The 23,736-nt window shown below is 34.9% G+C and overlaps 1 pseudogene; it reads right to left on the minus strand.

Moving 5' to 3' along the window:
* Positions 1-1,206: 1,206 nt before the first annotated feature.
* LOC139859038 (uncharacterized) lies at positions 1,207-11,473 on the minus strand (annotated as a pseudogene).
* Positions 11,474-23,736: the final 12,263 nt, after the last annotated feature.

Here is a 23,736-nt window from a genome sequence, read left to right on the forward strand (position 1 = left end):
CCAACAACTTTTTTATAACGTTAGTTTTAGATTTTAGATTCAATAAATAAAATACAAGTAATACCTCGTAACTTTTTTTTAACGATAATTTTTTGGCATCAGTAGATCATTTATTTCAACGACCCTCATCATTTGCACGTAACACACACGTTCGGGCGGAAACCCGAACCCGACCGACGGTACCCAGGAACACATCCATTTGGGCAGTGGTCCGGGTAGAGGTCCGTGAACAAATCCGGTAAAATCTCCCTATAGGGTCAATATATACCACCATTATTGGTGTTCAATTGGTTTAAAGAAAATCATGTCATCCCTAAAGATCGAACTCATGACCTCTCCCTACCACATGACACAAATTACATAAAAAGTCTTAAAGTGAAAATGAGACAATTAGGTCAATTTTCGAAATGCAATAAGAACAACTAAACGATCTTAGACAAATTGGGTAAAAAAGTTGATACATTCTTATCAGTTGTGTATAAAATATAAACTCTTTTGGTAAAAAAGGTTGGCTGTTCAATTCATAGAGACAGTTAAAGTTATATCTCAATAAGCCAAATATTTATGATAACTTCAATGAAAAAAGGTTGGTCATTAAATTCCAGCCTCAAATTTTGTTTGGTGAATTTGAATGAAACATTCATTGGTACACTGTCTATCACATGATCCAGATCATCTGATTTTCCCTTATGTAGTCACGTTAAATGCTACTCCTGCAAACTTATGTTGACATTTTTTGACATTTATATGTGACGCGTATCTTAATAAGGAAAAGAAAGTCCTAAAAATGATGATGAAAAAAATATATAAAAAGATCCAAACAAACAATTTTTCTGACGAAACAAATAACTAAAATAAAATAATAAACTGACAAAACACAAAAGATGATAAAGACAAAAAGAATGGGACAATTAAATAAGCTTTCGATCATTCGATGGATGGTGCCATGGTGGTAGGTTCAAAAATGAATACTGATGCGTAGTGCGTTGTATATAATAGTCACATCTAGGTTTAAATATTACTCGTAATACGACATGAATGCCTTATATAAAATATGTTGTATGTTGATCATATAATAAGTCTATAGAGGGCATCATATTGATGACTCGAAGTTACGCATCATATCTGCACACTATACAATCGCGCATCACTCAGAAGCTATGCGCCTATGCACATGCATCAATGAGATCTCAATAAATAGGGGTCAAGGTCCGTTATTTGAATGTTGTTGAACCTGGAGTAATTACAACTCAAACCACACTCTTTGTCACACTCTAAGGAGGTTAGCTTATAGAGAGACGGTAAATGAGATTATAGTGTGAACGTATGAGTCGTATGATTTTCTAACTTTTAAGGATGTCATAACGTTTAGAGATGGCGGTTGTTCATCTCCTCCGATCAGATAATCGGTGGAACACTACTCTAAGGTCCCTCAAACATAAAACTAAATCCAAGTTGCTTAAAGCGGAATTCTCTTAACCGGCAAATTTTGGCTTAGATCATATATACAAGTTGTGCGTGTACAATTCTTTGCCTTTATCAAATATTAAAAATGATAAACCTTTCGTATTGAATACCTATACATATAAGGATAATGATGATTGATTGATAAGGAGTATCAAACTTAGTAAACTAGTAGGATTGGTGATAACTATTTGGAAAATAATGGTGATAAAATTAACTAATATGATGAGTTAGAAGTTCAAGTCTAAGAGCACTCTTGCTAATTTTTTCAACGTTTCCATCCTGGAACGTCGGGATTTAGGCATTTTATCACTCTGTGTCAGTGTTCCGGTCGGCATTCCCTCGACGTTCTCAAGCCAACGTCGGAATTCGGAAGTTGGATTATAAGCTAATCGTATTATTTTTAGTTTTTTCATTCTTCTTTCTTATTGGCCTACATATGGTCTAACACTTGGTCTAACACTGAACATGACGCACACTATCCACTTCAAAGTTTCAACAGAATTTCGAGTTGACGAGTCACCACACTCCTATTGCTCTAAAAGGAATAGGAGTGGTGAAGTTACACCACTGTTCCATCACATTTCACTATGGGAACGCTGAAACCGAAGTTCTTCCCGAAGTTCAATTGAAGTTCCACTTATTTTTATTTTTTCAATCTTTTTCTTATTGGTGTGTATATACTCTGAACAATGAATCACTTCTTTACTTTTTACTTTTTACTTTTAAGGTTCCAAAAAACACCAACATGAACCCGAATTTTACGCGTTACCACTGTCGGTCCTTCAAGAAAAATTAACCGTTTTTCGTTTCAAATTACTCTGATCGTAATTTAGTCTCTACACAATGCACAGCTGACTTCCTCCAAATTCACAAATAGAATCTTTAGTTCTCCCCTATATCACACTGCCTATTGTCTGTCAAACTCTTTATGATTCACTTCTATGAGCTCCATTATCAGCATAACAAACAATACGAGTATTGAATGCACTTATTAAATAGGGTTCTAGTCACACATAAGATAACCAGATATAAGAGAGCTAAATGCAAAACGAAGAAAAGCCAAGAAAGACATCACCACAGATGCAGAATTCCTCTTTGTAAACTCATCTTTTCCCCAATTTAATACCTAATTCTCGACCTGCTGAGGATGATGACGAAGAGAGCAACAGATAAGCTAATTTGTCATAAATGGTTAAATTAGATAAGTTTTTTTTTATAATTGGTGTTATAACTTAGAAGCTATTGGTTATTTGGTTATAGGACTTGCATGATCTATTAGAAAGTCAGAATGTTTACGCAAAGAGTATGTGACGATAGTTAGTGGTATGTGAGGTCAAAGACTTGCAATGTTGCATATGTGAAAGTGACAACATTGACTGCTACCAAGTACCTATACCATCAAAAGAGTTGAGTAAAGGATAAAATAGATGAGAACTAATACACATCACATCACACTAAGAGTGAAATTAGGTTGTGAATAACAATTATGTTGAAAGCAGTGTCCTTTCAATAAGCAACAAAGTTTAGCTACCTTCGTCTATCAACAATCACTTGGATATTTTCACAGATTTTTACATCTTATAACCCAAAACCCATTATTTACTCTTTAGACTTTTGACCAAGGATTGGCTTTCTATTGCAAATTAAATTTTTTACAAAAATCAAAAGTTTCACAACTTACATAAACGAAACCAACCTAAGGTTCACAGATACTCACAGAGCACACTAATAACTATGGTATAAAACCCAATCGAGTAGGGAGTTGTATGCGAGATGAACAATATCAGCAACAATGGGCAGGGTTTAGATAATGATGGTGGGCCCTGTTTTGTCGCTAGAAATAGGCCGGAATCTGTTGGGTCTGGGCATGGAATAAAGTTTGGTTTGGTTGATGAAGATGTTGTTTCGGATACGGGATTATTTTTGGGTCAAAGTGAAGGTTCGTTGAATTCAGTGTTTGAAAATTCTGAAGGTTGCAAGGTTAGTTTTGCTGCAATCATGGGAAAAATGTCAAAAAAAAAGATCAACCTAAAAAGAAGATTGTTGTGGATGCATTTGATGCAGTTAGGCCTGCTGACGGGCCTTGTTCAGGTGACAGGGCTGTTTTGGGCCCAGGTGAAGTTTTGAAAAGTGTTGGAATTTTTGAACGATACTGGTGCTAATTCTCCCTTTGTTAAGGGAATGGAAAAGTTGACAAAGAATAAGGAGGATGAGAAGGATGGACTATCCGCTAATCCTAATGACCTAGTCGTTGTGCCTAATGATGTTTGTAGTGGTGCTTCGGAGAATGATGATCACAATACATTTGCGGTAAGATTGGATTGATTGAAGAAGGAGAAAAAGAAGGAAGAAGGAAGAAATGTTGGAAAATAATAAACTGAGGTCAATAAAGAGGGCGAATGAGGCCTCTACTTCGGGTTCTTATAAACTTTAAGAAAACATCGACGACTTAGATTACATAGACGCAATTCAAAACTTGTTTACAGGTCCTCAAGTTGGAAGAGATGGCGATTCATCGACAAGCGGGAGAGAGAGGCTTTCGCGGCTTTCGATGTTTTGATGACATGTTTGGCCGATGAGAGCTTGTCGGGTGATGGATCCACCAGTGTGTTAACTTATAAGATTGAGAATCGATCCGGAAAGAATATCTTGAAAGAGACGGTTAATGGCAAATTGAAAATAGCGGGTTCTAGAGTTTGATTGGTGCCCTTCGTCTTGTGTTTATTCGTTTGGTTTCGATCCTTTATTTTCGTGTGTATTCGGTTTTGTATGCTTATTTTGTTTTTAAGGTTTTTTTCGAGTATCTAGAGAGGCTCGTTTAGAAATAGTTTTCGTTTAGATAGTTACTTTTTATGTGCGAGTTTTCCCGTTTCTCCTGTTTTTTTGTAATTCCCGTTGAAAGCGTTTTCTTTTTTAAAACGACCTCGGTTCTATTTGAGTTTTAGTTATTTTTGACAAAAAAGAAAAGCTAATGCACTACCACTACCATACTAGGTTCAGTTAAACATCTACTTTGACTTTTCTCAATGATCCCAAAAACCCAAATTCATCTTGTGTTTGACTAAAATTGGCTCCCAATCTATGAGTACTAAACAAGTCAAAATTAAACCAAAATTATAAAAAAAAATTGAGAAAATACCTGTACTTGTTTCGATCAAAAGAATCACCACTCTTCAGGAACCATTACACAAAATGCAATTAAAGTCGATAACATGTTACAAACCCTAACCCTAATTTTTCAACTGTCACTTCACTTCTTGATCATCTGATAATCGAATTCACCGGGAACTCTCAACCGTCTAATTCCGTCATCACCAGAGCAGTAGCCGCCTTCGCCGGCCGGTAAACGTTACGGCAGGATATTGTGATTTTGCGAGAGGTGCGACATTAATGTTATGAGGTGGTTGTTGGGTGTTTAAAAGTGGGGATCTGAAGGTAGCGAGGAATTTGTCGACGGCGAAGGGGACAATAGCGGTTGAAGTGGTGGATAAAATGTCGTCGGGGTGAGTCGGCTCGGAGAGATTAATGGAACTCGTCGAATTGGGAATCGGTGTCGGAGATTGAGCGGTTGCTGGTGGCGGAGCTGTGATGGCAATGGTGATTGTGTTTAAAGATCCATGGGGAGTGATTGGAATGAGTAATAAACTAAACAATCATTAGGTGGGAACTTATGTATGCAATTAGATCGATCATACGGATTTATATTTACCATTTACCATAATATGGTGTTTTTCACTTAGGTCACGTTTGGCTCGTGGAATTTTTTTGGATGGAATGGAATGTGTCAAAAGAATTAGAATCCGAAGGAATTAGAATCCGAAGGAATTGGAATCGATAAATTTCATGGAATGTGAAAAATGTGTTATATTTTGCATGAAATGGAATTGAATTTCATTTTATAAAATAACTAAAAAGTTATAAAAAGAATTACGTTTCTAAATTTTGTGTTCATTTTCATACTCACTTTAAAAAAAAAAATAGATTCGTGAATTGAGAACGCGTGCCGAAAACGTGCGTTTTTGCAGGGGATCCGAAAATCCGCATTTCTGGACGCCCTGCGAAAACGCGTGTTTCAGCCGGGGATCCAGAAAAGCGCGTTTCCGGGCGCGCTGCGAAAACACGCGTTTCCGGGAGCGGCGCGAAACGCGCGTTTCCGGGCGGCCCGCGAAACGCGCGTTTCCGGGCGCCCGCGAAAACGCGCGTTTCCGGGCGCCCGCGAAAACGCGCGTTTCCGGGCGCCCGCGAGAAAACGCGCGTTTGCGGGGGCCCCGGGAAAACGCGCGTTTGCGGACGCCCCGCGAAAACGCGCGTTTGCGGACGCCCGCGAAAACGCGCGTTACCGGACGGCCCGCGAAAATGCGCGTTCCGGACGCCGGCGAAACTGCGCGTTTCCGGACGCCCCTCGAAAACGTGGGTTTCCGGACGCCCGCGAAAATGCGGGTTTCCGGACGCCCGCGAAAACGCGCGTTTCCGGGCGCCCCGCGATAACGCGCGTTTCCGGGCGCCCCGCGAAAACGCGCGTTTCCGAATGCCCGCGAAAACGCGCGTTTCCGGGCGCCCCGCGAAAACGCGCGTTTCCGGGCGCCCCGCGAAAACGCGTTTTCGGGAGCCCCGCGAAAACGCGCGTTTCCGGGCGCCCCGCGAAAACGCGCGTTTCGTGGCGCCCGCGAAAAGGCACGTTTCCTGACTTCCGCGAAAACGCGCGTATCCGGACGCCCGCGAAAGCGCGTTTCCGGGCGCCCTGCGAAAACGCTTCACGAAAACTTGAGCCGAAAACGTGCCCCGTAAACACGCTTCGAAAACGCGGCACCAAAAAAGTGACCCAATCCGCGAAAAAACGTCTCGAAAACGCGACTCGAAACGCGCCACGATAACGCACCACAAAACGCGGCATAAAAACGCTACCCGAAAATGTGGACCGAAAACGTGACCCGAAAATGGGGACCGAAAACGTGGACCGAAAACGCGACCCAAAAATGCGCGTCGAAAACGTTCCCTGAAAACGCGCCTCGAAACCGCGCGTCGAATAGCTCCCTGAAAACGTGCCTCGAAAATGAGCGCCAAAAAGGCGCTCGAGAGTCGCGACCCTAAAAATTCAATGTTGAAAGGAATTCAAATCCATCAACATCTTGAAGGAATGAACATTCCATAGATGAAGGAATCTCAAGATTCCAAGGAATATAATTCCTTCCAAATTATGTCAACCAAACGGAGCTGTCTAAGGAATTCAATTCCAATTCCATCAAATTCCTTTGAAATTCCGTGAGCCAAACGGGCCTTATTTTATTCTTGAAATTAGCTTAGAATTCTAGACTTAATTTTATGATCAACTTTATTTATTTATGCAAGTCGAATCCCAGGCTACCAATTTATCAGGTCATTAACTCTCTTAATATACTATTGCCAGTTCTTGGAACATAACAGTCGAATCAACCATGTTGCAGAATCTTGATCTACCAACGGTTAGCAATACCTACCATATACAGGTTATATGGACTACAATCTTTTGCAACAGAAAGTTCAACTACACCCTGCTGCATTGCACATATTAATATGCATTTGTCCTAAGTGTGACTTGAACGCACGACAAATTTATTGTGAATACGCCTAGTGGCGTAACTAGGATACCGGGGGGCAAAAAAAAATTAAAACCGTAGCAATTTTTTTGGAGAAAATATGGAGGTTTTTGGGCAAAAGTTAGAAAGTTTTGGGACAAAATTTGAAGGTTTTTGGGCAAAAGTTGAATTTTGTGCAAAAATTGAAGGTTTTGGGGGGAAATATGTACGTTTTGGGGCAAAAAAATAAATTTCACTGGGTCAAAGTCGAAAAATTCAAAATTTTTACACTGAAAAAAAAATCCACCGGAGGCGGGCGCACCCTCTGCCCCCAAGTAGTTTCGCCAATGAATACACCTTTGGATGCTGCAACACTATATGTTTAAAAATAGGACAGATTCAAACAATAAAGTAACTTCAACCTTTTTATGGATCAAAATAATCATTCTTAGACCACTTTTTACAGGGTTTATTACCTCTGCTCATGATGTTTTTTCCTCCAGTCTTATTGTTTTTCAGGATTTAATGAAGCCCACAACCCAATTTTCCAGGTTGTGGCATATTTCTCCCACTGATAAGTGATACCAAACCAATTAACCATTTTTCAGAGCTTCGCCAAAACTATTATAAAATAATAATGCTAGCATGATCACTTGAACAACATAAGGTAATTAAACACCTTCGCTAGTTGTGGTCGTTTGTGTAGAGTACCATGCATGTCATTTCTTCAGAAAGATTTTTTAGTTTCAAGTTTTTAGGTCCACCAACATGGCATGCCTATAAGGGCATCTCAGTTTAACTTTCTATGTGGGACTCCAAAAACGATTATCCCTAACAGTTACCCCCATAATTGGTTTTTCCACGCTACTCCTACAGAGACGTTCAATACCATCTCGGATATTTTCGGACCCCTGAGAGCTTTTATAGAAATAATTGAAACAAAGGAGAGAGAGCTTTTATAGAAATAATTGAAAAAATTAAACAATTTGAACAAATCCTAGAGATGGAAACAAACAAGAATAAAAGATATTCAACTAAGGATAATATCTATAAAGATTATTATGAAATTAACAAAGAAGAAGCACTCAATTTACAAAGTATAAAATATTCCGCAAATAGATCTATACTTCTATACTATACTATATAATAAAAGGGAGTTGATGATGAGGTCATTATGTGCTTGATAGAGTTGTAACATGTGTTTCTAAAGTTTTAAGATTAGAATTTGATGATGTAATATTTAAATAATTTTTTTAATAAAATTAAATTATTTTTTGAAAATTTCCATACGCATTCTGTAGATTAAGTGCTGAAAATATATCTTGGAACTCTAAGTTGTTTTTGAAAGACTGAAACTTCTCTTACACACTTTTCTTCTATGGGTGTATAGCAAGCACCATTAAAATTGAGCTGAACTTGGCAAATCTTTTTTTCAAATTTGGTTTTTTTCATCAAATCTAAATCACTATTTCTTATCTTTCTTCTCCAACCTTCATCTGAGTTTAATATTATGTGATTAATATTGAAACTTTTCATTTGATTTTGCTATATATGCATATATGTAAAAATCTCTACTTCATATTCTTTCCCATTACTATTACTCTTTTGGTTCTCCATCACTAATCATTCTTTTGGTTCTCCATCACTAATCATTCTCCTTTACCACTTTGAGCTTCATAAGACTAGGTAAAAGATAAGTTCTATAATACCATTATTTTATTTTATATAATGCTTATTTGAAAGATTTAATTGCTAATTACACAAACATAAGCATTTGCTTGATGCTCTGATTTGAGTTGTTCTAGAGTTATCTTCTTCTTCTTCTTTTTAGTTTAGGGGTTGTTTTATGACCTTATTCTAATATGATAGTTTCCTTTTCATCATGGTAAATTGCTTATATTCCAACTATTGATCTCTATTTACTGCGTTGTGTTTTATTATGTGTGTTTGTTATGAATTTTTTTTTTAAACTGCGAAATTGTTTGTTATGGAATGGGTATGTGAAAGAGAAAAAAAAAAATATATAATTGGGTTTCATTAGTTATTAACAAAATTTGTTAATTGTTGTGATACGCTTATGCAATTTTTTTTATAAAACCATTAGCATGTCTGCTTTCACTTTATGGTTACAGGCAATATCTTCTTTTATTTTTTCTTTTTTCTTTTTTTTACTTTATCAATGTCTATGTTTCTATCTTAATGTTAGAAAATTTTCACTTTATATAAATTATTCTGTAATTTGTAATGTTAAGGTTACATGGTCGTTAAAGGATGCGGCACTGAATTTGAGTACTGTTTCAAATTTTCAATATTAATATTTTGTAAGTTTATGGTTTTATTTATATATTCTGAATTTATGGTTTTATATATTTTGTAAATTATTCAACAGTTGTTAAACGTAAACATATATGTGGTGTTTCATTAGTATTTTTGAATTTTTATAATTCAATTATAGAAATTCAATCAGATATTTTGAATTTGAGATTTTCCGTTTCAATATCTCTTGGATTTCTTTTTACTTCGTGTAGTATAACCGTATTGTTAAACACTAAAACCCGTAATCTATATTGCATTATTGGTTCGGTATTTATAGAGATACATAATGAAACCCTAACACTTAACCAAACCCTAATGGACTCTAAACCCCACAATTGGGCTTAATCCAACTAACATAAACTTATGGTCTAACACTCCCCCGCAGTCCGAACGGCGAAATCGCTAAAGTTCGGGCCGGAAGAAATCACTAAATCTGAAATAAATAAATAAACTTTTTTTTCCCTTATTTGTCGCATTAAATCTACTGATCTTGGCTTGTAGAGTCGCATATTTCTTAACGGCTTCTCCTTTTCCGTAACGTGTTTTTTTTTCTTTTACGCCGTGGCTAGCTGTGCCTAAGGATCAAGTACCACTTTGGTATGCAACTTCGGTTGACGATAACAATATTCTTCAATGCTTCAAATAAGTATTTTGACAACATATTCTCTTCTTTTTCGGGGTTTGGAACCTAGTCATGCTAGGCGGCTCAGCCCCACGCCGATTATCCAAAGGTTAAAATATGTGAATAAGTACGATAGAAGAGGATAGGTAGGCAAATAATATTAGACAAAAGAAAAACGAAGAATTGACTCTAAAGATCATTAAACAAATAGAACAAGTGGAGAGGGTTTTTATGTTTCGTGCATATTTAGCATAACAAAGGCAGGAGCTCTCTGTTTATTTTGATGTATTTGTGAAAAGTCAAAAAAAAAAAAAAAAAAAAAAAGATAAAAAGTAAAAGAGTATTAAAATTAGGGGTGTTCAAAACCGGATATCCGAATTTTCGGATATCCGAATTTCGGATAGTGGATTTTGCCATCCGAAATCCGAATCCGAAATTTCGGATATCCGAGATTTCGGATTATCCGAATATCCGAAAAAAAAAAAATTTATAGTTAAAACAAATACAATATAATATATATATCACAAGTTCACAACACAAACATAACATGTAGATTACACAAAGCCTGAATCCCAAAACGAACATAACATATTACAAATCATCCAAAAGTACTTTTAAACTGAAGTTCTAACATCCAAATTACGAAACACTAACATAGAGCGCTAAAATCAGAGATCTTCAATTCTTCAATTCTTCAATCTTTTCAACTCCGATCATCAAAAGAACCATACAAAAGCACTACCTGTAGAATGGCAGATTACATCATTAGGGCCAAGATGGGCTTACAAAATCAAAATACCTACTTGGCCAAATTAAAATACAAGAGCCACCATATCAGTAGCCATACGGAAACTTTAAGTAGCAAACATTAAAAAAAAAATACATTAACAGTAGCCATCTTTTTATGCTATAAGCCAAGGATAAAAGTATTACCTAGAAATAAAAGTGTATCCATTGTTTCATCAAGTCTGTTTCACTGTTTCAGCAAATCACAATACACATTAGTTTCAGCAAAAAATAGTATTTATGAATCACAATTCACAAATTCACAATAAGTATTATATGAATACAAGTCGCTGTCAGTTTCATGTTTTAGCAAAAAAGAGTATTTATTAATCACATTATCACAATACACATTATTCATTTTCAATACTTCTTTAGTAGTAATAGAAAACAAATGCAAGTCATTTTACTTACCTGATCAATACTAGATCCATCCTTGCACCTCATTCACCACATTATCTTGGCTATCCATTGTTTCATCAATGATTATGGTAGGTTGATCGATGGTTAACTCCTTAACTATTAAGAAGCAAAAAAGACAAAATAAACCATTATGAAAAAACAGATATGTTATATAAGATAAATATAAATGAGAAATATTATGACTAAATGCTTCACTAGCAGCTTCACTAGCAGCAGCCACCACATTTTCAGATACGAATTCTACATCAATTTCGTCATTATATTCCTCAAAATAGTTCTCTGTTTTATCTATCTGCATCCGAAACATATATCAGACTATATGAGAGTAGTTACAAAATCAATCATTGAATATCAAAATCAAAAGTAAAATGCATATAGAATTTCTTAATAAATCATCACAACAAAACAGCATATTTAGCTTTCAATGACATTCACTATCATTGAATATCAAAGATTCAAAGTAAGCTTCTTGCTTCATTAGTCATCACTCATCAGAAACAGTAAAAGGTAAAAACACAAATTACGCATAAATGCTTTCTAATATGAAAAGTTGCAGCCTAAATCGACAGTAAAAACACACACATTATGCATAAATGCTTTCTAGTAAAAACACACAATTCATTACAAGTATAATTATTAAACAATCAGCAAATTTATAATTAATTATAAGCCCTAATCGACCAAGATCCGCAGGGAGTTAGAATGATGAGTGACGATTGATAAAATTGGTAATACGTCGTGTTACAGATTATTAAAACTCCTAATTGCTGAGATGAAACTTACCTTGAAATCTTGAATAGTGAGGATAGATGCAGTAACGCAGGGAGGTAGAATGAAGATGAGATGAAAGACGATGAAGATTAGATCTAAGGTTCGTGATATTTGAGTCGTGGGAGAGTGAAACGGTGTTGCAATTTTAGATCTAGGGTTATTTGAGATTTTAAGTCGTGATATATACTGAACTAATGAGTTATGACCTGATGATGTAGTGAACTAGTGATGAATATTTTGATGGGCCACTAATAGAAACCCAATGGCCCACTAAAAAAATTAATTACCAGTCCATTAAATTTCGGATATCGGATTATCCGATTATCCGAAAATTTTGAAAAGTTGATCCGATATCCGAATCTGAAAATCCGGATATCCGATTTTCGGACGAATTTTCGGGTATTTTCGGATCGAGTTTTCGGATTATTCGGATTACGGATTCGGATTCGGATATTATGAACACCCCTAATTAAAATCACTTTCAAAGAAGAAAAGGGGATAGAATGAAAAGCATGCATCTCAATATCTAAAGCGAGACGGTAGCAAAGAAGATTAAAATAATAAAGAAACCTAAAAGAGATACGTGATGCGGTTGGAAAAAAAATAATAGTGAACAGCGATGTTTTAAAAGACCAAAGAGACGGCTGATTATACATACATTTTTCCTAAACAGATGAGGTGGTGATCAGTTGAGGTTGTGATCGATCACCATAGAGGGAGGCCGTTTAAGATATTTCAACCAGGATCGTACCGCTCTAATACCATGTTAAACAATATAATGAAACCCCATTCTGAGTATATTATCATAATGAGATATTTATAGGTACATAATCTCTAAACATGAGTAAACCCTAGTGGACCCTAAGCCCAACGAACACGGGCCTTATTATCGTCTAACATGTATAAGGTTTGCATCTGCTTCGAATGTTTTTTTACTTATTTGTTATGATTATTTGTTTCTTGCATATTATCTGTTTGATGAAATGCTTAAATGAAATCTAACTTTTGTAAATTGTGTTTGGTTTAACATCAATTGTGTATGAAATTTGTAAGCATCCATTGTTATTATTCTTTCGAATTAAGTAGGAGAAGTTAACACCAACACTTTTACCGGACATCTGAAACGTTTTATTTATGTGTATATCAATATAATGCAACTATATCTATGTATGAGCTACACTAATGAATACATGAAGTACACTAAGGAACTGAATGTCAGAGTATCAATTGAAACAACTAATGAATGTATAAACTACACTAAGGAACTGAATGTCAAAATATCAACTGAAACAACTGAGAACTATTTTTAATAGATATATTGTTGTGCTATAATATTAATCACATTAGTTTTTAATAGAACTATTTTCTATAGATTAAGGTAGCAATTTATCACAGTTTTTTTTAATCAAACCCGTGAATTCATGAGTCACTAAACTAGTTAAGATACCTTAATCATTTTCCGCTAGATTAAGACCCCTGGGGGGAGAGAGAGAGCTAATTGCTTGTAATAATTTTCAATTAAATTCATGGTGGGTTTGGTAGAAATACTTTTGGATGGTAAAACACTTGTATACGTGAACTTTGTACACCACAACATATCAACGTATATATTGCATTATACTCAGAATATGCTTTATAAGAGCAAGTATTTTGTCATGACCCGGAAAATTTCGACTAATTTTAAACCAAACTTTCGATACGATTTTGTATTTTTGAGACAATAAGTAAAGTCTGTAATGTTGAGTCTAGAAAGTTTGAAATCTATATTCGGATAATCAATTACCCTTTAACTATGCTCGACGATTCACGAACAATTATTTGTAAATAAATATGTATTAAGTGTAATAATGAATTATTATGTGAATGTGAAAGAAAACTTAACTTTGTTATTTGAAACTGTTTATGTAAATGTAGATAGTAGATTGAATATACATAATTTGTCTATGTTAACAAAGTATTAAATGAATACTTTAAGATTAATTGTTTCAATATAAATAATATATAATATAATTATCTACTTGATAATGAAAACATAATTATATATAGTAGTTGAAATATTTATGTAATATTTATACATAATTAGTACTATATGTATATTATTAAAATGTATAAAATGTATAAAATATATAATATATATTACATAAATAATTAATAAAAATAAATGTAATCACGGGATAAATTATAGACATTATATTAGTATTGTTAATATTACTTCTGTTATTAATATTAATATCAGTGTTATTAATACGATTAAAATTATAATATATAGATATAAAATTTGACACATGTATGTTATTACATTATTATGATTATTTTTAATTACCGATATTATCATTATTATTATTATTATAATTATTATTAACAGAATTATTATGTAATATTATATTTCAGTATTATTTTTATTGATTATTAATAAAATTATTATTATTAATATATTTGATTCTTATTAAAAGTAATACCAACAAATTTTTGTCAAGGGAAATCAGTTTCAATCTCTATCAAACTGTATTTGATTAAAGGATTCGTACAAATCTCGATTAGGAAACATCCAAATGCAGTTATATATCAGTATCCTCTTTATTGTATTTTGGATTTTATCCTTGTTCTTTCCCTCTAAACGAATTTGATGTCGAACACATTTAATCTATATAACAATTGCTCAATTCAAGATAATAAACAACTCACAAAACTTTCCATAACCAATATCAATTTCAATTAAATCAAATTGTTGAATTAAAACAGAAATTTTTTTTATGAAGACCGTAAACCTCTGTTCATGAATAATTTTTCAAATACTTTGAATTCAAATGAAATCTAAAAATCATTAAATGCAGTTATGTTGCAAATATTCTTTTTAAACGATCTGGAAAGTTTTCAATTCCAATTTTTAGTATCGATTACAAATTTGTCAAGTCAAACCAATTTCTAAAAAGTCAACAATTTAGGTTCATCACAAAATTTGATTTCAGTTTGATGTTATTGTTTCAATTGAGTGTACAGAAAGATTTTACGAGTCATTTGGAAACTAATTCGTGTTGAAGCCTTTATTTAAAACGCTGTTAATTTTGAAATCACTGATTGAGTTCATAAGAGTTCATCGTGACTCATTTTAGTTATATATTTTTTTTTACTTTAATTTTATTCTGTTAATCCGTTTTATTCACAAACGGTTTCTCTGTTTCAATTTGTGGATTTAAACCAAACCCATTGTAGTGACCCGAACTTTTCCATGTTTATATATATTAATTGAGATTGATATTTACATGATTAAATGTTTCCAACATGTTAAGCAATCAAACTTGGTAAGACTTGATTAATTAAAATATGTTTCATATAGACAATTGACCACCCAAGTTGACCGGTGATTCACGAACGTTAAAACTTGTAAAAACTATATGATGACATATATATGGATATATATATATATAGTTAACATGATACTATGATAAGTAAACATATCATTAAGTATATTAACAATGAACTACATATGTAAAAACAAGACTACTAACTTAATGATTTTTAAACGAGACATATATGTAACGATTATCGTTGTAAAGACATTTAATGTATATATATATCATATTAAGAGATATTCATACATGATAATATCATGATAATATAATAATTTAAAATCTCATTTGATATTATAAACATTGGGTTAACAACATTTAACAAGATCGTTAACCTAAAGGTTTCAAAACAACACTTACATGTAACGACTAACGATGACTTAACGACTCAGTTAAAATGTATATACATGTAGTGTTTTAATATGTATTTATACACTTTTGAAAGACTTCAATACACTTATCAAAATACTTCTACTTAACAAAAATGCTTACAATTACATCCTCGTTCAGTTTCATCAACAATTCTACTCGTATGCACCCGTATTCGTACTCGTACAATACACAGCTTTTAGATGTATGTACTATTGGTATATACACTCCAATGATCAGCTCTTAGCAGCCCATGTGAGTCACCTAACACATGTGGGAACCATCATTTGGCAACTAGCATGAAATATCTCATAAAATTACAAAAATATGAGTAATCATTCATGACTTATTTACATGAAAACAAAATTACATATCCTTTATATCTAATCCATACACCAACGACCAAAAACACCTGCAAACACTTTCATTCTTCAATTTTCTTCATCTAATTGATCTCTCTCAAGTTCTATCTTCAAGTTCTAAGTGTTCTTCATAAATTCCAAAAGTTCTAGTTTCATAAAATCAAGAATACTTTCAAGTTTGCTAGCTCACTTCCAATCTTGTAAGGTGATCATCCAACCTCAAGAAATCTTTGTTTCTTACAGTAGGTTATCATTCTAATACAAGGTAATAATCATATTCAAACTTTGGTTCAATTTCTATAACTATAACAATCTTATTTCAAGTGATGATCTTACTTGAACTTGTTTTCGTGTCATGATTCTGCTTCAAGAACTTCGAGCCATCCAAGGATCCGTTGAAGCTAGATCCATTTTTCTCTTTTCCAGTAGGTTTATCCAAGGAACTTAAGGTAGTAATGATGTTCATAACATCATTCGATTCATACATATAAAGCTATCTTATTCGAAGGTTTAAACTTGTAATCACTAGAACAAAGTTTAGTTAATTCTAAACTTGTTCGCAAACAAAAGTTAATCCTTCTAACTTGACTTTTAAAATTAACTAAACACATGTTCTATATCTATATGATATGCTAACTTAATGATTTAAAACCTGGAAACACGAAAAACACCGTAAAACCGGATTTACGCCGTCATAGTAACACCGCGGGCTGTTTTGGGTTAGTTAATTAAAAACTATGATAAACTTTGATTTAAAAGTTGTTATTCTGAGAAAATGATTTTTATTATGAACATGAAACTATATCCAAAAATTATGGTTAAACTCAAAGTGGAAGTATGTTTTCTAAAATGGTCATCTAGACGTCGTTCTTTCGACTGAAATGACTACCTTTACAAAAACGACTTATAACTTATTTTTCCGACTATAAACCTATACTTTTCTGTTTAGATTCATAAAATAGAGTTCAATATGAAACCATAGCAATTTGATTCACTCAAAACGGATTTAAAATGAAGAAGTTATGGGTAAAACAAGATTGGATAATTTTTCTCATTTTAGCTACGTGAAAATTGGTAACAAATCTATTCTAACCATAACTTAATCAACTTGTATTGTATATTATGTAATCTTGAGATACCATAGACACGTATACAATGTTTCGACCTATCATTTCGACACATCTATATATATTTCGGAACAACCATAGACACTCTATATGTGAATGTTGGAGTTAGCTATACAGGGTTGAGGTTGATTCCAAAATATATATAGTTTGAGTTGTGATCAATACTGAGATACGTATACACTGGGTCGTGGATTGATTCAAGATAATATTTATCGATTTATTTCTGTACATCTAACTGTGGACAACTAGTTGTAGGTTACTAACGAGGACAGCTGACTTAATAAACTTAAAACATCAAAATATATTAAAAGTGTTGTAAATATATTTTAAACATACTTTGATATATATGTATATATTGTTATAGGTTCGTGAATCAACCAGTGGCCAAGTCTTACTTCCCGACGAAGTAAAAATCTGTGAAAGTGAGTTATAGTCCCACTTTTAAAATCTAATATTTTTGGGATGAGAATACATGCAGGTTTTATAAATGATTTACAAAATAGACACAAGTACGTAAAACTACATTCTATGGTTGAATTATCGAAATCGAATATGCCCCTTTTTATTAAGTCTGGTAATCTAAGAATTAGGGAACAGACACCCTAATTGACGCGAATCCTAAAGATAGATCTATTGGGCCTAACAAACCCCATCCAAAGTACCGGATGCTTTAGTACTTCGAAATTTATATCATATCCGAAGGGTGTCCCGGAATGATGGGGATATCCTTAAAAATGCATCTTGTTATTGTCGGTTACCAGGTGTTCACCATATGAATGATTTTTATCTCTATGTATGGGATGTGTATTGAAATATGAAATCTTGTGGTCTATTATTATGATTTGATATATATAGGTTAAACCTATAACTCACCAACATTTTTGTTGACGTTTTAAGCATGTTTATTCTCAGGTGATTATTAAGAGCTTCCGCTGTCGCATACTTAAATAAGGACGAGATTTGGAGTCCATGCTTGTATGATATTGTGTAAAAACTGCATTCAAGAAACTTATTTTGTTGTAACATATTTGTATTGTAAACCATTATGTAATGGTTGTGTGTAAACAGGATATTTTAGATTATCATTATTTGATAATCTACGTAAAGCTTTTTAAACCTTTATTGATGAAATAAAGGTTATGGTTTGTTTTAAAATGAATGCAGTCTTTGAAAAATGTCTCATATAGAGGTCAAAACCTCGCAACGAAATCAATTAATATGGAACGTTTTTAATCAATAAGAACGGGACATTTCAGTTGGTATCAGAGCGTTGGTCTTAGAGAACCAGAATTTTGCATTAGTGTGTCTTATCGAGTTTGTTAGGATGCATTAGTGAGTCTGGACTTCGACCGTGTTTACTTGAAAAATGATTGCTTAACAAATTTTGTTGGAAACTATATATTTTTAACATGTGAATATTATGTGATATATTAATCTCTTAACGCGTTTGATATTATGTGATAGATGTCTACCTCTAGAACAAGTCCCATTGACTCACCTAATAATAATGAAGAGTCAAATGTAAATTGGAATGATTCGTGGACTGATTCACAAGTTCCCGAAGAGGAACCGGAAGAAGAGTCGGAACCAGAAGAAGAATCGGAACCGGAAGAAGAATCGGAACCAGATGAAGAAATAGAACCGGTGGGGGAAATAATAAAACGGTTAAGTAAAAGAAAATCCTCAACCAACCGACCAAGGTTAATTATGGTCAATGGTGTTTCCGCTAAGGAAGCAAAATATTGGGAGGATTACCAATTCTCCGATGAATCGGATTCTGACGAGAATTCCGATGATGTTATAGAAATTACCCCGACTGAATTTAAAAAGGCAAAAGAAAATAATAAGGGAAAGGGCATAAAAATAGAGAAATCTAATTCTAACCCCGATGAACTTTATATGTATCGTCAACCCCCGAAGTCCTTAAGTTTTAACAATGACCCGGGAACCTCTAAACCACCAGGTTTTTCTAAACCAATGTGGAAAATAACGGCTCGTATTAGGGGAACATCATATATCCCTAGAAACTTGGCAAAACGAACCAAAACCGAAGAAGAAGAAACAAGCGAGTCGGAATAAGATAGTTGTATTCGTGTGGTGTAATATATGTAATATAGTGTGCTTATGCTTTATGATATATGTAAAAATTGCTTGTATTAATAAGTATCTTTTTTATGAATCTAACTCTTGTCTATTTTACAGTATAAAAACACAAAATGGATAGACAACCCAATATTTTAAGAGACCTACCCGGAGACATGATTGATGAAATCTTGTCTAGAGTCGGTCAGAATTCTTCGGCACAACTATTTAAGGCGAGATCAGTTTGTAAGACATTCGAAGAACGTTCCAAGAATGCCTTGGTTTATAAAAGGCTTTCGTTCGAAAGATGGGGGATATCACATTGGGAAATCCATAAGTTACGATGTGTTTACTTTGACGCATATATTGCGGGGAACCCAAATGCTATTTTACGCAATGGGTTAAGAAATTATTTTGACTCAATATATCCGAATATTGGACTTCGTGATTTAGAAAAAGCGGCTAACATGCAACATAAAGAAGCATGTTATGCTTACGGATTAGTAATGTTCGCTTCTCACCAAAGTGAGAACAAGAACATCGGCCTACAACTATTAAACAAAACGTTCCCACAAGTGACGGAGTCGGTAATTGGGGTAAGAAATGAGGTTTTTAGATTGTTAAAGGACTGTTGGACATTACGTAACCCTCGTCCCTTTGACGACGTTACAACACGCTGTCTTATCAACAGCCATAACGGTTATGTTCCACAAGACCAAGGATGGGAAGTAGTCCTAGTAAAACCAGAATGCATGACTTGTTTCTGGACGTATGAATTACGTGTCTTTATTGCCTTTGCTGAACGACTTGTGTACTAGCTAGAATTATCTTCACAACTATCTTGTATCAAAGTTATTTTGTGCTATATTTCATGCTTTATGTAAAATAAGCGGTATTGTAAGTTTGTAAAATATTGTATAAAAGTTTGAACGCGAAATATTATTATAATCAGTTTTTCATATAGAATTGTAGTAGTTGAATTGTATATTAGCTACTAAGTATGAACTTAACGGGTAGGTACTACCCGAATTTAAACTTATAAAACGCTAATATGAAGAAAAAGCTTTTATAAATGAGTTCATATTATGCTACGAAATACTATTAACTACTCTTAATATTCTGTATGATTAACTTGTTCCATTTGACAATTTTGAAGGAAATGGCACCGACTACTCGACACACCGTGAATATGAATGAAGAGGAATTCCGTACTTTTCTAGCTTCAAACATAGCCGCAGTACAGGCTGCGCTACATACCAACAATAACCTTGGATCTAGCAGTACAGGAAATCGGGTAGGATGCACCTACAAAGAATTCACTGCCTGCAAACCTTTGGAATTTGATGGAACCGAAGGACCGATCGGATTGAAACGGTGGACCGAGAAGGTCGAATCGGTGTTTGCCATAAGTAAGTGTACTGAAGAGGACAAAGTAAAGTACGCTACGCATACCTTCACAGGTTCTGCGTTAACATGGTGGAATACCTATCTAGAGCAAGTGGGACAAGACGATGCGTACGCACTACCGTGGTCAGCATTCAAGCACTTGATGAACGAGAAGTACCGTCCCAGAACCGAGGTCAATAAGCTCAAGACAGAACTTAGAGGGTTACGAACCCAAGGATTTGATATTACCACGTACGAAAGACGATTCACAGAATTGTGCCTATTGTGTCCGGGAGCATTCGAAGATGAGGAAGAGAAGATCGACGCGTTTGTGAAAGGATTACCGGAAAGAATCCAAGAAGATATAAGTTCACACGAGCCCGCCTCCATACAACAGGCATGTAGAATGGCTCACAAACTAGTGAACCAGATTGAAGAAAGAATTAAAGAACAGACTGCTGAAGAGGCCAATGTGAAGCAAGTCAAAAGAAAGTGGGAGGAAAACGGTGATAAGAATCACCAATATAACAACAACAGCAATTACAACAATAATCGCAACAATTATCCCAACAATCGCAACATCAATCGCAACTACAACAAACGGCCCAACAACAACAACAACAACAACAACAACAACAGCAACTACAACAATCATCCCAATAACAATAATAACCGCAACAACAACAACAATCAGAAGCAGCTATGCCAAAGGTGTGAAAAGTATCACTCGGGGTTCTGCACCAAATTTTGCAACAAGTGTAAAAGAAATGGTCATAGCGCGGCGAAGTGTGAGGTCTACGGACCAGGGGTTAATAGAACGAAAGGAACAAATGGTGTCGGAACGAGTAATGGCGGAGCAAGTAGTGTCGGAGCAAGTTATGCCAATGTAGTTTGTTATAAATGTGGAAAACCGGGCCACATTATTAGAAATTGCCCGAACCATGAGAACACGAATGGACAAGGCCGCGGAAGAGTTTTCAATATTAATGCGGCAGAGGCACAGGAAGACCCGGAGCTTGTTACGGGTACGTTTCTTATTGACAATAAACCTGCTTACGTTTTATTTGATTCGGGTGCGGATAGAAGCTATATGAGTAGAGATTTTTGTGCTAAATTAAGTTGTCCATTGACGCCTTTGGATAGTAAATTTTTACTCGAATTAGCAAATGGTAAATTAATTTCTGCAGATAATATATGTCGGAATCGAGAAATTAAACTGGTTAGCGAAACATTTAAGATTGATTTGATACCAGTAGAGTTAGGGAGTTTTGATGTGATAATCGGTATGGACTGGTTGAAAGAAGTGAAAGCAGAGATCGTTTGTTACAAAAATGCAATTCGCATTATACGAGAAAAAAGAAAACCCTTAATGGTGTACGGAGAAAAGGGCAACACGAAGCTACATCTTATTAGTAATTTGAAGGCACAAAAACTAATAAGAAAAGGTTGCTATGCTGTTCTAGCACACGTCGAGAAAGTACAAACTGAAGAAAAGAGCATTAATGATGTTCCCATCGCAAAAGAATTTCCCGATGTATTTCCGAAAGAATTACCGGGATTACCCCCACATCGATCCGTTGAATTTCAAATAGATCTTGTACCAGGAGCTGCACCAATAGCTCGTGCTCCTTACAGACTCGCACCCAGTGAGATGAAAGAACTGCAAAGCCAATTACAAGAACTTTTAGAGTGTGGTTTCATTCGACCAAGCACATCACCGTGGGGAGCTCCTGTTTTGTTTGTCAAGAAGAAAGATGGTACATTCAGGTTGTGTATCGACTACCGAGAGTTGAACAAACTTACCATCAAGAACCGCTACCCACTACCGAGAATCGACGACTTATTTGATCAACTACAAGGCTCGTCTGTTTATTCAAAGATTGACTTACGTTCCGGGTATCATCAAATGCGGGTGAAAGAAGATGATATTCCAAAGACTGCTTTCAGAACACGTTACGGTCATTACGAGTTTATGGTCATGCCATTTGGTTTAACTAATGCACCAGCTGTGTTCATGGACCTTATGAACCGAGTGTGTGGACCATACATTGACAAGTTTGTCATTGTTTTCATTGATGACATACTTATTTACTCAAAGAATGACCAAGAACACGGTGAACATTTGAGAAAGGTGTTAGAAGTATTGAGGAAGGAAAAATTGTACGCTAAGTTTTCAAAGTGTGCATTTTGGTTGGAAGAAGTTCAATTCCTCGGTCACATAGTGAACAAAGAAGGTATTAAGGTGGATCCGGCAAAGATAGAAACTGTTGAAAAGTGGGAAACCCCGAAAACTCCGAAACACATACGCCAGTTTTTAGGACTAGCTGGTTACTACAGAAGGTTCATCCAAGACTTTTCCAGAATAGCAAAACCCTTGACTGCATTAACGCATAAAGGGAAGAAATTTGAATGGAATGATGAACAAGAGAAAGCGTTTCAGTTATTGAAGAAAAAGCTAACTACGGCACCTATATTGTCATTGCCTGAAGGGAATGATGATTTTGTGATTTATTGTGATGCATCAAAGCAAGGTCTCGGTTGTGTATTAATACAACGAACGAAGGTGATTGCTTATGCTTCTAGACAATTGAAGATTCACGAGCAAAATTATACGACGCATGATTTGGAATTAGGCGCGGTTGTTTTTGCATTAAAGACTTGGAGGCACTACTTATATGGGGTCAAAAGTATTATATATACCGACCACAAAAGTCTTCAACACATATTTAATCAGAAACAACTGAATATGAGGCAGCGTAGGTGGATTGAATTGTTGAATGATTACGACTTTGAGATTCGTTACCACCCGGGGAAGGCAAATGTGGTAGCCGATGCCTTGAGCAGGAAGGACAGAGAACCCATTCGAGTAAAATCTATGAATATAATGATTCATAATAACCTTACTACTCAAATAAAGGAGGCGCAACAAGGAGTTTTAAAAGAGGGAAATTTAAAGGATGAAATACCCAAAGGATCGGAGAAGCATCTTAATATTCGGGAAGACGGAACCCGGTATAGGGCTGAAAGGATTTGGGTACCAAAATTTGGAGATATGAGAGAAATGGTACTTAGAGAAGCTCATAAAACCAGATACTCAATACATCCTGGAACGGGGAAGATGTA

This window comes from Rutidosis leptorrhynchoides, chromosome 7, assembly GCF_046630445.1.
Source record: "Rutidosis leptorrhynchoides isolate AG116_Rl617_1_P2 chromosome 7, CSIRO_AGI_Rlap_v1, whole genome shotgun sequence".
Classification (NCBI taxonomy): domain Eukaryota; kingdom Viridiplantae; phylum Streptophyta; class Magnoliopsida; order Asterales; family Asteraceae; genus Rutidosis; species Rutidosis leptorrhynchoides.